Source organism: Schistocerca nitens, chromosome 9 (assembly GCF_023898315.1).
Source record: "Schistocerca nitens isolate TAMUIC-IGC-003100 chromosome 9, iqSchNite1.1, whole genome shotgun sequence".
In the NCBI taxonomy this organism is placed as follows: Eukaryota; Metazoa; Arthropoda; class Insecta; order Orthoptera; family Acrididae; genus Schistocerca; species Schistocerca nitens.
In genome coordinates, this window is record NC_064622.1 from 369,755,629 (window position 1) to 369,768,183 (window position 12,555).

The 12,555-nt window shown below is 44.7% G+C and overlaps 1 long non-coding RNA gene across 1 annotated transcript in view; it reads left to right on the plus strand.

Annotated features, from left to right (window-relative positions):
- Positions 1-12,555, plus strand: part of LOC126203404 (uncharacterized) — a 1,362,544-nt gene that overhangs the window by 580,012 nt on the left and 769,977 nt on the right. The gene's annotated exons all lie outside the window — the stretch shown is intronic.

The window sequence follows — 12,555 nt, forward strand, 5'->3', positions numbered from 1 at the left end:
GCAAAACACAACATTCCCATCTTAGATCATCCACCCTACTCACCTGATTTGGCCCCCTGTGACTTTTTTCTTTTCCCTAAAGTCAAGTCAGCTTTGAAAGGAACTAGATTTGAGACTGTTGAAGCAGTAAAAGAAAAAGCGACGGAAGTAATGTATGGACTTACCGAAAATGATCTGCAGCATTGCTATGAACAGTGGAAAATTCGTATGGAGCGGTGTAGAGACCGAGGAGGAGAGTACATTGAAGGAGATAACATGAAATTGTAAATAATTGTAAATAAATGTTTTTTCCAGCATCAGTCCGGTTTTTTTCTAGCCGCACCTCGTATGCTGAAGATGGCAGATTAGTACATCCCAGTGCGTTCGGTCCGAGAATGCGGATAAAGTTACCACACGATTTTTAGCAGGAGCAAGAGAACGGCTACGTCACGAAAACAGCATGAGGAAGGATATTAGTGGGAGGCTATTGAATAGTGTGCTGGCTTGGGGGGAGGGGGGGGGGAGGGGGAGTGGGAAGGTCAGAAAACATGATTTTGTTGTTGTTGTGGTCTTCAGTCCTGAGACTGGTTTGATACAGCTCTCCATGCTACTCTATCCTGTGCAAGCTTCTTCATCTCCCAGTACCTACTGCAACCTACATCCTTCTGAATCTGCTTAGTGTATTCATCTCTTGGTCTCCCTCTACGATTTTTACCCTCCACGCTGCCCTCCAATACTGGACTCTTATAACTGCCATCTGGTTCCTGTACAAATTGTAAATAGCCTTTCGCTCCCTGTATTTTACCCCTGCCACCTTTAGAATTTGAAAGAGAGTATTCCAGTCAACATTGTCAAAAGCTTTCTCTAAGTCTACAAATGCTAGAAACGTAGGTTTGCCTTTCCTTAATCTTTCTTCCAAGATAAGTCGTAAGGTCAGTATTGCCTCACGTGTTGCAGTGTTTCTACGGAATCCAAACTGATCTTCCCCGAGGTTGGCTTCTACTAGTTTTATAATTAAGAAATTGTGGGTATTTTGGAAGAGTTGTGTTTAACATCACATCGACAACGAGGTCATTAGAGACAGAGTACAAATTCGCATCAGGGAAGGAAGGGGAAAGGAAATCGGCCTAGCCCTTTCAAAGAGACCATCCCGGCATTTGCCTGAAGCGATTTAGGAAAACCACGAAGAACCTAAATCAGGATTTTGTATGTCCATCCACTATCGTGAAATAATAAAACACGTACAACCATCCTTATGATTTAATTTTATTTTGTCGCTACCAGTTTCGACGTTTCATTGCGTCATCTTGTTGTGTACATAGTTCCGCGTAGTCAGCGCGTACACAACTTTCCCACTAGAGCGCGCCCCGCTAAGCACAACAGCGCAGGCGCAGCGCTCGTCCGCCTCCGCACTATGAAATGGCGCTGCCATAGAGACGGACCAAATTCTGCTTCCGCCGATCCGCATATCAATATGTAACGCAGCCAATGAGATTGCTGCTAACGTAGAACGTTTTCTCCTCGCGGATCACACTCGCGCAGTGATACATGAACGCGCGACGTATTATAACGAGTGTACAGACCTCCGATTAGCCAGTCTGTACCAGTCCGCATTTGTCTGCAACAGTCTGTACGAGTTATACATTTGTCTGTACCAGTCTATAGTCAAGTTTCAGTCTGCACCCAATAAAATTACCATATTCCTGTACATAGCCATGAAGATGAATTTATAGACATTTTTGTCAAGTATCAGAGATATATGTGAGAATAAGATTAACGTACCAATACCAAAGGAACTTCAGATTGTCAATTGTAAATAGCATCCAGAACCAAGTTAAGTAAGTTTTATGCTTGTTATTATTTTAATAAATGTGTGTGAAAATTAATCAGGTTCTGTTTAAAGTTGATCACCGTCAATCTGCTACTCTAAGCGTGCAAGTGGCATTTCTATCGTCTGACCTAAACGCAGAAGATAAAAACGCCACGATAAGACCACAAGACATATTGCTGACACTCGCCTACTTCGTTAGAGCGACAAGTCAAATAATCGGATGGTGTGTGTACTGAAGGTCTTACAGTACGCACACCACACATCTTCAGGCTGTTTTGATGCGGTACAGGTAGATATGATCCCCATGCATAACTCAGGATGGCCGGACGCGGCTTAGAACCATCCTCTTCTCGAATAAGTCCATCACTGCGCCACCTCACTAGGTCGTTTATTTGGATAATAAGACTATTGGTGTAGGTTGAATGGTGATGAGAGCAATAAAATTACAACTGTTTGCCTTCCCGTTTGAGCAAAACTGTCTAGTTCGACGTATGTGTGGTGCGTTCTCTAAGTGGGAGATCGGAGCAGCTCTCGTCAGCGGCGAACTGATTCCGGATCGTTAATCACAGATAGTACGCGGCTGCAGAGCTGATTATGGCCTAAACACATTCACTTTGCTCGGTCCCACCCAGACGTCCGCCTGTTAACGAGCGCGCGGGCGACAGTGGTGTGAGGCTGCGGCCGGGTGACCTCGGCGACAGCTGGCTCAGGGCAGCGCCGCGCCGCGCGCAGCGGCGACAGTCGTTTGTTAGAGCGCGGCGCGGCGCGGCGCAGTGTTCAACACGCATCGGCGGCCGTGTTAACAGAACGCATCGGCGCCGCCATCTGTAAGCGGTAGCGTCTTATTCCGGGCCGCCGCCCCTGCCGGCGACTGTAAATGATTGTGGATGGTCCTCCGGAGCGGGGAACGGGTTTTCCGAGGGACCGAGTCGCGCTACAAGCCGACAGCATCTGTTCCCCGCTCGCCGCCGCCTGTTTCTGCCCTGTCGATACGCGCGATAAATCATCGACCTATTCGCGAGGCGGCAACATGTGTGCGCTGCGCCCACCGCGTGTGACTCAGCGGGCCACCGCAGCGGCTCACGTGGCCGGCGCGGGCGACTGCGAGGTGCGGGGAAACTTGCTCGTCGATTTGGCCTCGTGTCCTGGTGTCAACCAAAACATTGTAGCTGATCAAAAGTATGCGAACATCTACTAAGGGACATCACATCCGGGTCTGGGGGGAAAACAAAGCGGGGTATCTGCCCCGGGCAGCAGTTTCAGGGGGCTCCAAATTCATATCCTCGAAGGAAGTAAACTTGTTTCACAAAGCGTATTACATCCAGCGCACGTTGGTCTATCGATTATTCATATGATATTGAAAAGCATCCCAGTTTGTTTTTGAACATTTTTGAACACACTCTAAATTGAAACTTCCTGGCAGATTAAAACTGTGAGCCCGGCCGAGACTCGAACTCGGGACCCTTGCCTTTCGCGGGCAAGTGCTCTACCAACTTTTTTTTTTTTCCGACCGAGACTCGAACTCGGGACCTTTGCCTTTCGCGGGCAAGTGCTCTACCAACCCTTTTTTTTTTTTCGCAGGCAAGTGCTCTACCAACTTTTTTTTTTTTTCTCCGACCGAGACTCGAACTCGGGACCTTTGCCTTTCGCGGGCAAGTGCTCTACCAACTTTTTTTTTCCCGCAGGCAAGTACTCTACCAACTTTTTTTTTTCAATAACAAACATAAACTGCTTCTAGCACTTTTTCTTTAAATATATAAGATGATGACTTTATAAAATAAAATTGTTCTGGGAAACGTAAATAAGTGGACTTTTTTTTTACATAATAGTGAAAAAATAAATGAAATAAAATATCCTGCTTCTGTCAGTACAAAACAATAACGTTCTACGTTCCTCTTTTAGGCGCGTACCTCGCTAATCCCGTCATACCTCGCGTTGGTGTCGGGTACGTCTTCACGTGTGTTTGTGGATCCTCTCCACTGTCCTGGTCCTTTTTTGTTCTGACACTTATAGACAATAACTGAGCTACCGAAGCACGACTCACGCCCGGTACTCACAGCTTTACTTCTGCCAGTATCTCGTCTCCTACCTTCCAAACTTTACAGAAGCTCTTCTGCGAACCTTGCAGAACTAGCACTCCTGAAAGAAAGGATACTGCGGAGACATGGCTTAGCCACAGCCTGGGGGATGTTTCCAGAATGAGATTTTCACTCTGCAGCGGAGTGTGCGCTGATCTGAAACTTCATGGCGTGCTTCGGTAGCTCAGTTGGTAGAGCACTTGCCCGCGAAAGGCAAGGGTCCCCGAGTTCGAGTCTCGGTCGGGCTCACAGTTTTAATCTGCCAGGAAATTTCATATCAGCGCACACTCCGCTGCAGAGTGAAAATCTCATTCTGGACACTCTAAATTGATTTCTGAACGAATGTTAAGTTAGTTTTTGAGTGTGTGCATAGTGTACGCTACGGTCGCAGGTTCGAATCCTGCCTCAGGCATGGATGTATGGATGTGTGTGATGTCCTTAGGTTAGTTAGGTTTAAGTGGTTCTAAGTTATAGGGGACTGATGACCTGACAAGTTGAGTCCCATCGTGCTCATAGCCACTTGAACCATAGTGTACGTTATGTCTCTGCCATGGGAATCTCCGTCGCATCTAGAAATAAAAGAACTTTACGGCCTACAAAAAGGGACGAGGCTATACGAACTGAGTCGAATACACACGAAAGGGCAAATGCCAGTCACTGGTTGTATATGTGGGAATGTTAAGCGTTGTTATGATTATTAGCGAAATCCATAGATTCAGACTACCAGAATGGAAATAAACGATTAACGGGAGTAACAAGTAAGGAAGATAACATATTATTGTCTCCGTGTATCCGTGACAATGAAATTCTGACAGCAAGTTTTTGCCATCTTTGCACTACTAAGGACCTGTTGTACAGTCCCCGGCTAGCAGCCGCTTTAAGTTCTATTCTCGGAATAGAGCGGAGAACACGTTGTACGAACACTTAATAACACCAGAGAATAAACGCGGGTAACTGAACCGGTGGTTCTGGCAAGGTTAACGATGTTCACCTGAGAATAACTTTCGACAGTAGCAGGAATAGTTACAGAATTTGTGATGAGATTGTTCGTTAGAATGAGCAAGTAGAAGAAACGGGGACATCACACAAATTATATGGAAGAATATCACGATTCCAAATTTATATAAAAATACCTTACTCATGCTTGAGAAACTGGAGCATATGAATGGAATGTGAAACATCCTGATATAAATATTTTGCTTGTAGTAGATCTAATATTTGATACTGGTGCTTCGCGTATTATATTCTGTCGTAGGATGAAATTTTCACTCTGCCGCGGAGTGTGCGCTGATATAGTTTCAATCTTCCAAGAAGTTTTAGCGAGACTGTTTTGAAAAAATGGTCGTTTTTATCTACCTCGTTTACATAAATAACACGACATAATATTAAACTTCCTGGCATATTAAAACTGTGTGCCGGACCAAGACTCGAACTCGGGACCTTAGCCTCTCGCGGGTAAGTGCTCTACCAACTGAGCCACCCAAGCACGACTCACGCCCCGTCCTTACAGCTTTAATTCCGCCAGTACCCCGTCTACCTTCGCAGGAGAGCTTCTGTGAAGTTTGGAAGGTAGGAGACGAGGTACTGGCGGAATTAAAGCTTTGAGTATGGGGCGTGAGTCGTGCTTGGGTGGCTCAGTTGGTAGAGCACTTACCCGCGAGAGCCTAAGGTCCCGAGTTCGAGTCTCGGTCCGGCACACAGTTTTAATATGCCAGGAAGTTTAATATTATGTCGTGTTATTTATGTAAACGAGGTAGATAAAAACGACCATTTTTGCAAAACAGTCTCGCTTATTTGACCTGTGTTACAGTTGCTGCGATACTGGAAAGATTTATTTAGTTTTATCTAACAGACAGTGACAAAATAGACGCAACTAAATCGAGAAACCACTACAGTCTGGGGTATTGTTCGTATTAACAGCCTTTTCAGTATTATACAACGGCATTTTGATTTTTCGTACAGCAAAACAGCTGACGAACTTCAATGAGATAATAGATTATTTCGCAAAAAGTAATGAATGCACGCCGTGTAAACCTGTACGAAAATCAGAGAGAAAAAAATGCTGGGACTTAAGGATAAGGAAATATATATTGTCTTGCTTGTCTCTTGTCTTTACTGGTTTTTTGTTTCCTATATTTAATTTTATGTCACACAAAGAGAAAGTTATTAGCTAATAAGCAATAAAGAATGCAAATTTTCTGAGCAGTTCTTATTCTTCCGGTCACAAAAAATCCAAACAAATATTAATTGTGACCTTTTTTTTTAAAAAAAAGATGGGCTTAGGATGTCAAACCGGCCGACTGGGAGCAGGAGAGGCACCACAGGACATTTTAATTTCCACTGCCGCGAATACAGTTTGATGGCTTCCACTACAAAGTATAGACGTTTGAATTCCACAGAGCGAAATACGGTGACGTGCGGTGGAAGAGTGCTGTGTGAAGAGACGTGGCACTGCACTTCGACACACTTAAGACCAAATAACATGTCTTACATTTCCTCGAACATACATGTTTTAAGTACATCAAACTCTTCGAAAATGTGTGCGCTGCAAAATGAACATATTTTGGAAGAATCGTTTTTGTTAAATTTTTGACGTCCTATGTTCTATCAAACGCTCGGGTTGTCGGTCTCATCTATCAAGTTTTCGCCCCGTTCGGAAATATCGTAGGTCAGGGGCTGACGGACATTAATATCGGGTGCGTCCACCCTATGCCTTTTGATTGCTACACTGGTAGGAATAGTTTCAAAGAGGTGTCAGAATGTCTTGGAGGAATGGCATCCCATTATTCCTCAAGATTCGAAGCCAAAACCAGTAATGATTTTGGGCACTGGGGTTGGAGCGAAGTCTACGTTCCATCTCATCCCGAAGGTTTTGCATTGAGTTCAGGTCGGGACTCGTCTCCGATCTGTTTGTCTACTGTACGTCGTTACAGTGCTGTAAAATGTGTTCCATCCTTCTGCATTTAGCGTTTTCTTAAGCGCAATAAAGGGACCAGACACTAACCGTGGAAAACGCACCATAGCGTAGCAACACCTCCACTCTGCTTCACCGTTGGCAATGCACACCACGGCAGATAAAGTTCTCTAGGCTCTTCCATCGAATTGCCACAGGGCAGAGCGTGCGTCATCATTCCAAATCACTCGAGTCATCCACTGTCCATGGACGTCCCTCTTCACACCACCTCAAGTATCTCTGAGCATTGACCACACAGCAGAATGAAGAGATGCTCGACCGTTGCACCCTATTCTTTTTAATTCACAACGATCAGTCATTCAGTCATTACGATAGCTGGACTGCTGGTAGCAATTTAGAACTCACATATGGTTCTTTCCGATAATTTCAACCGATTTTTTACAGCCGCCCTTCAAAATGCTCTGCGGTCCCTCTCCGTTGGTGACGTGATCTGCCTGATCTCGGTTTACATTCCACTTCAGAATCAAATCTCCAACAGCCGAATTGTGCAGCTTTAGAAGGGTTGAAATGTCCCTGATGGATCTATTAGTCTGGTGACGTACTATTACAAGTTCGGAGTTAATGAGCTGTCCAGACCGACCCGTTTTGCTGTTACAGATTACGTACCGACACAGTAATACTCCCGACCTCAAGTCCGCCTGTAGCGATGTCTGGTGGTCAATTCCTAGTTATATAGGAGTGTCTAGATACTTTTGATTAGACACTGCTTACTCATTCAAAAGCATCTGGGTCTTTTTTCCGTCTTATCTACAAGATAAAAGTTCAATGTCCAGCGCAAAACCGTGGTTACTCACGGTAGGGGCGTTTGGTACAGGTCATATATATCAATATTATTGTTCAATTGCCATTGCATAAGTGATTGAGGCTATTATTACGTGTGTTCTAGATTGGCTGTCGGCTGTGGATTTTTGGTAAAATTGTTGACAAACGAATCCACCACTTTCTTACAGCTGTAAGGATTTTGTTCCCGTTCACGACCGAGGCTGGAATATTTGCACAGCAGAAAATAAGTGAGTATCAGGATAGATGCTTTAACAGGGTAACATAGTAAGTAGCTAGGCACGTGGAGAAAAAAAGACAGTGGCGTAGTTCAGTGAAGAATGACTTTTGTACAGAAAGGGAGTCACTGTCAGAATACACCACGGCACACTGTACAACAAAGGTTCTGCATAATGATTCATAGGAGTCGTTAACAGAAATTTTAATTAGAAATTAAAAAAAACCCACCGGAAGCAAGGCAGTGAGCACAACAATCATTGTTTCTGATTATAGCCTGCTGCTGACATGAATAACACATTAACACTTTGTAAGACTATTACCTCAGGCCGTACGAAGTATTAATAAATTGTTGGAAATACGTAGCAAGGATGGGGAACTGAACTACCGACACAGGAACTTTATTTGGCTTGACTGCGAGCTGGAGAGTACACTGCAGCATCTGGCGTTGCTGCAGCTACGGCGGCCGTGAATTACTAATAACATCACGACGTAATTTGTGAATTTAATGTTCCTTAAAACACGGCTCAATGCACAGAGTAATGCTTGACTTCTTCTATTCGACGACATTTCCTAAAATACATGCGCACCAGTCTGTGTTGGAAACTAGACCAAAAAAACATAGTAAGTAGGTAGGCATGTGAAGAAAAAAAGACAGTGGCATTCTTCAGTGAAGAATGACTTTTGTACAGAAAGGAAGTCACTGTCTGAATACACCACCGTACACTGTACAACAAAGGTTCTGCATAATGATTCATGGGAGTCGTTAACAGACTGTTAATGACTGTTGGACTAATTATCTATCACGTTTTCCTATACTGGACGACTCGTTTCCACCAAGACCTGATCCGTGGTGCAGGTAGATAGAGTGAGGCGAAGAGCGCTCGTATTTTTGTTAGCTCGGTTTCCAGGAAACGGAAGATGGTAACAACCCTCTAGCGACGATGGTGTCAGTGGCTACAGCCATGCCCTTGACGCAGAAGAAACCATTAAATCGAACTGTGATGGCAGCAACCGTGCGTGGTGGGGGCGGATCTTAACAAAATAGTCACGTTCAAACTATACTATGGCTGCTTCTTACTAGCCGCCATCTTGCTGATTTTGATTAAACAGTTACCGGCTAATGCCACCAAACTAAAACTTTACTTGCGCGTTCTTGAGGATGTAGCTGATAGATCACCTTGCTCATTCCGACATAATTAAGTATGTGAAATTCTACCATACAGTGTTAATGAATATAAGTGAATTTGTGTATTAACATTCAAACTATATAATTACCTTCCTTTGATTATTGCTGATTAAATAATACTATTGTTTAAGGGAAGCTCTCGATGTCTGAGGTGCCACTGTGTCTTGACTTGCAGTGGTACAACACGCAAAATTTATCCTTTTCCCATATGTTTCACTTGTGAAATAAAACACAGTCAGCATGCTCTTAAAGTGTGCCGTGTTTATGGCTGTATGTGACAGCAATAGAGCTGCTCCCAACATTTCTGCAATGTGGCTTCCATTTACGGCAGTACTGCCATGTGGCCTTACAATACTGGTATAGGCTGTCGCATCTGGTTGGTGAGGCGAGTGCGTGGTGTTGCCGATGTTGGAGGCCTAGAGTGGAGAACGTTCGTATGTCCAGGCTACATTTACTTCTACCCTTGTCTGTAAATTCTGCCCCTCTCACCCCACCTTCCTGACTCCATCTGTCTGTCCGTCTACCTTCCTGTTTCTCACGTTGACAGCGCTGCAGTGCTGAGATGTGAAACACTAACACATGCTTTCTCCTGAGTTCGATATTCGGTGTTCGTATGTAAAGGTAGTCGATTTCTTTGTGTCCTACACGAATGTAGAAATGGACAAATGTGAGAACGTAATTTTCATACTATGATACCGTACATCTACGGACAGAACTATGGGACATGTAAACAGATACACACTGAAGAGCCAAAGAAACTGGCACAACTGCCTAATATCATGTAGGACCCCATCGAGAACGCAGAAGTGCCGCAACACGACATGGCATGGACTCGACTAATGTCTGAAGTAGTGCTGAATCCTGCAGGGCTCCCAATAAATCATCTGAACAACACGTTACAAGGCTTCCCATATATGGTCAATAATCTTCGTGTCTGGAGAGTTCAGTGGCCAGCGGACGTGTTTAAACTCAGAAGAGTGTTCCTGGAGACACTATATAGCTATTCTGGCCGTGTGGGATGTCGGATGGTCTTGCTGGAACAGCACAAATGACATGAATAGATGCAGGTGATCAGACTGGATGCTTACGTACGTGTCACCTGTCAGAATCGTATCTCGACATATCAGGGGTCCCATATCACTCCAACTGCACACGCCCCACACAATTACAGAACCTCCAACAGCTTGAACAGTTCCCTGCTGACATGCAGGATCCATGAATTCATGAGGTTGTCTCCATACCCGTACACGTCCATCCGCTCGATACAATTTGAAACAAGACTCGTCCGACCACGCAACATGTTTCCAATCATTAACAGTCCAATGTCGGTGTTGAAAGGCTCAGGCGAGCCGTAAAGCTTTGTGTCGTGCAGTCATCAAGGGAACACGAGTGGGCCTTCGGCTTCGAAAGCCCATATCAATGATGTTTCGTTGAATTGTTCGCATGTTGGCACTTTTCGATGCCCCAGCACTGAAATCTGAAGCAATTTGCGGAAGGTTTGCACCTGTGTCACGTTGAGAGATTCTCTTCAGTCGTCGTTAGTCCCGTTCTTGCGGGATCTTTCTCCGGCCGCAGCAATGTCGAAGATCTCATGTTTTACCGGTTTCCTGATATTCACGGTACATTCGAGAAATGGTCGTATGGGAAAATTCTCACTTCATCGCTACCTCGGAGATGTTGTATGCCATCGCTCGTTCAAATGTTCAAATGCGTGTGAAATATTATGAGACTTAACTGCTATGGTCATCAGTCCCTAAGCTTACACACTACTTAACCTAAATTATCCTAAGGACAAACACACACACAAATGCCCGAGGGAGGACTCGAACCTCCGCCGGGACCAGCCGCACACATCGCTCGTGCTTCGACTGTAACACCACGTTCAAACTCACTTAAACCTTGATAACCTGCGATTGCAGAAGCAGTAACCGATCTAACAACTGCGCCAGACACTTGGTGTCTTATATAGGCGTTGCCGACTGCAGCGTCGTAATCTGCCTGTTTACATATCTCTGTATATGAATATGCGTGCCTATACCAGTTTCTTCGGCCCTTCAGCGCATATGAAGACTGCAGCAACACTTGCCAAGCTGCAAGAGTCCAATACTGGCATTTCTGATACAAATGTGTTTGCCAGTTTCAAGTGTCATACTACAAGAACTAAATTTTACAAAAAACGTAGCGCAAGCCGGTGGCTGGGATATCGGTGTGACCGCTGCCAGAGAGCTGACTTTCTATTCACTGTGACACTAGGAGGGAGAGGAGTGACGGATCCCTCGCCTTTTACACCGCTAAAGATCCCACGTATTCCTCTCGTACCAGGGACTGGACCTAGGACCTACGCGCTAGACCACCACGGCTAAATAAATTTTTATAGTTTACTCAAACAAAAATACTCATTATATCCCACAAAATTATTGGTCATCGGTGGTGTATGAGAGCTCTGTAACGAAGAAAAGTTTTGTACTACAGATTCCGGGGGCGCCTTGGTGGTGGTAGGCAACGGCCTTGCCGCAGTGGATACACCCCGTGAGATCACCGAAGTTAAGCGCTGTCGGGCGTGGCCGGCACTTGGATGGGTGACCATCCAGCCGCCATGTGCTGTTGCCATTTTCGGGGTGCACTCAGCCTCGTGATGCCAACTGAGGAGTTACTCGACCGAATAGTAGCGGCTCCGGTCAAAGAAAACCATCATAACGACCGGGAGAGCGGTGTGCTGACCACACGCCCCTCCTATCCGCATCCTAACTGAGGATGACACGGCGGTCGGATGGTCCCGATGGGCCACTTATGGCCTGAAGACGGAGTGCTTGGTGGTGGTGGTGGTGGTGGGCGAAGTGATTCACCAACTCCTCTACCTCCATCTTGCCGATGCCTATGGTTGTTGTTGTCGTTAATGTATACAGTATTAATTTTGGAGCCTTTTTTTAGAGCTCATAGATCAAGTAGTTCCATTCGTTGTAGGAGTTTATTGCACGATAAACCAGCAGTGCAATGTTACCATCAAAACGAATCGGCTAATAAAGAGATAAATAAGGAAGTAATACTAAAGGCATTGATAGTATCTAATATTACTTAGCAATATAAATGTTAATTAACCGAATTCATTTATGATGCACGTAAGAGTACATGGTTCTTAGCTGCTGCCGTCGAGGTGTAACCAACAATGATCATTAATAATGGAACCAGCAAGAATAGTTGTGAACGGTGAACCAGTATCGTAATTCGATGAACTTTGTGGAAGGAACTTTAGCCAATAATGTCAATATTATAAAAAACAAATAAGAGGTCATACGGCTTACTGATGTAGTGCATGTGTCAAGTTCAGGTTGTGAACATTAGACTATAAATAACTGGTATTTGTTCGAGTAGCTTGTAACTTAATTTGCTATTTGACTATTTTTAAGGCATTTTCTTTAAAAACTTTCGTGGTTCTGTCCTATGTATTTGACAGCCCTACGTATTTAGCAGCGTAAAGTTTTTCAATGCATTTCGTTAAACTGAATTC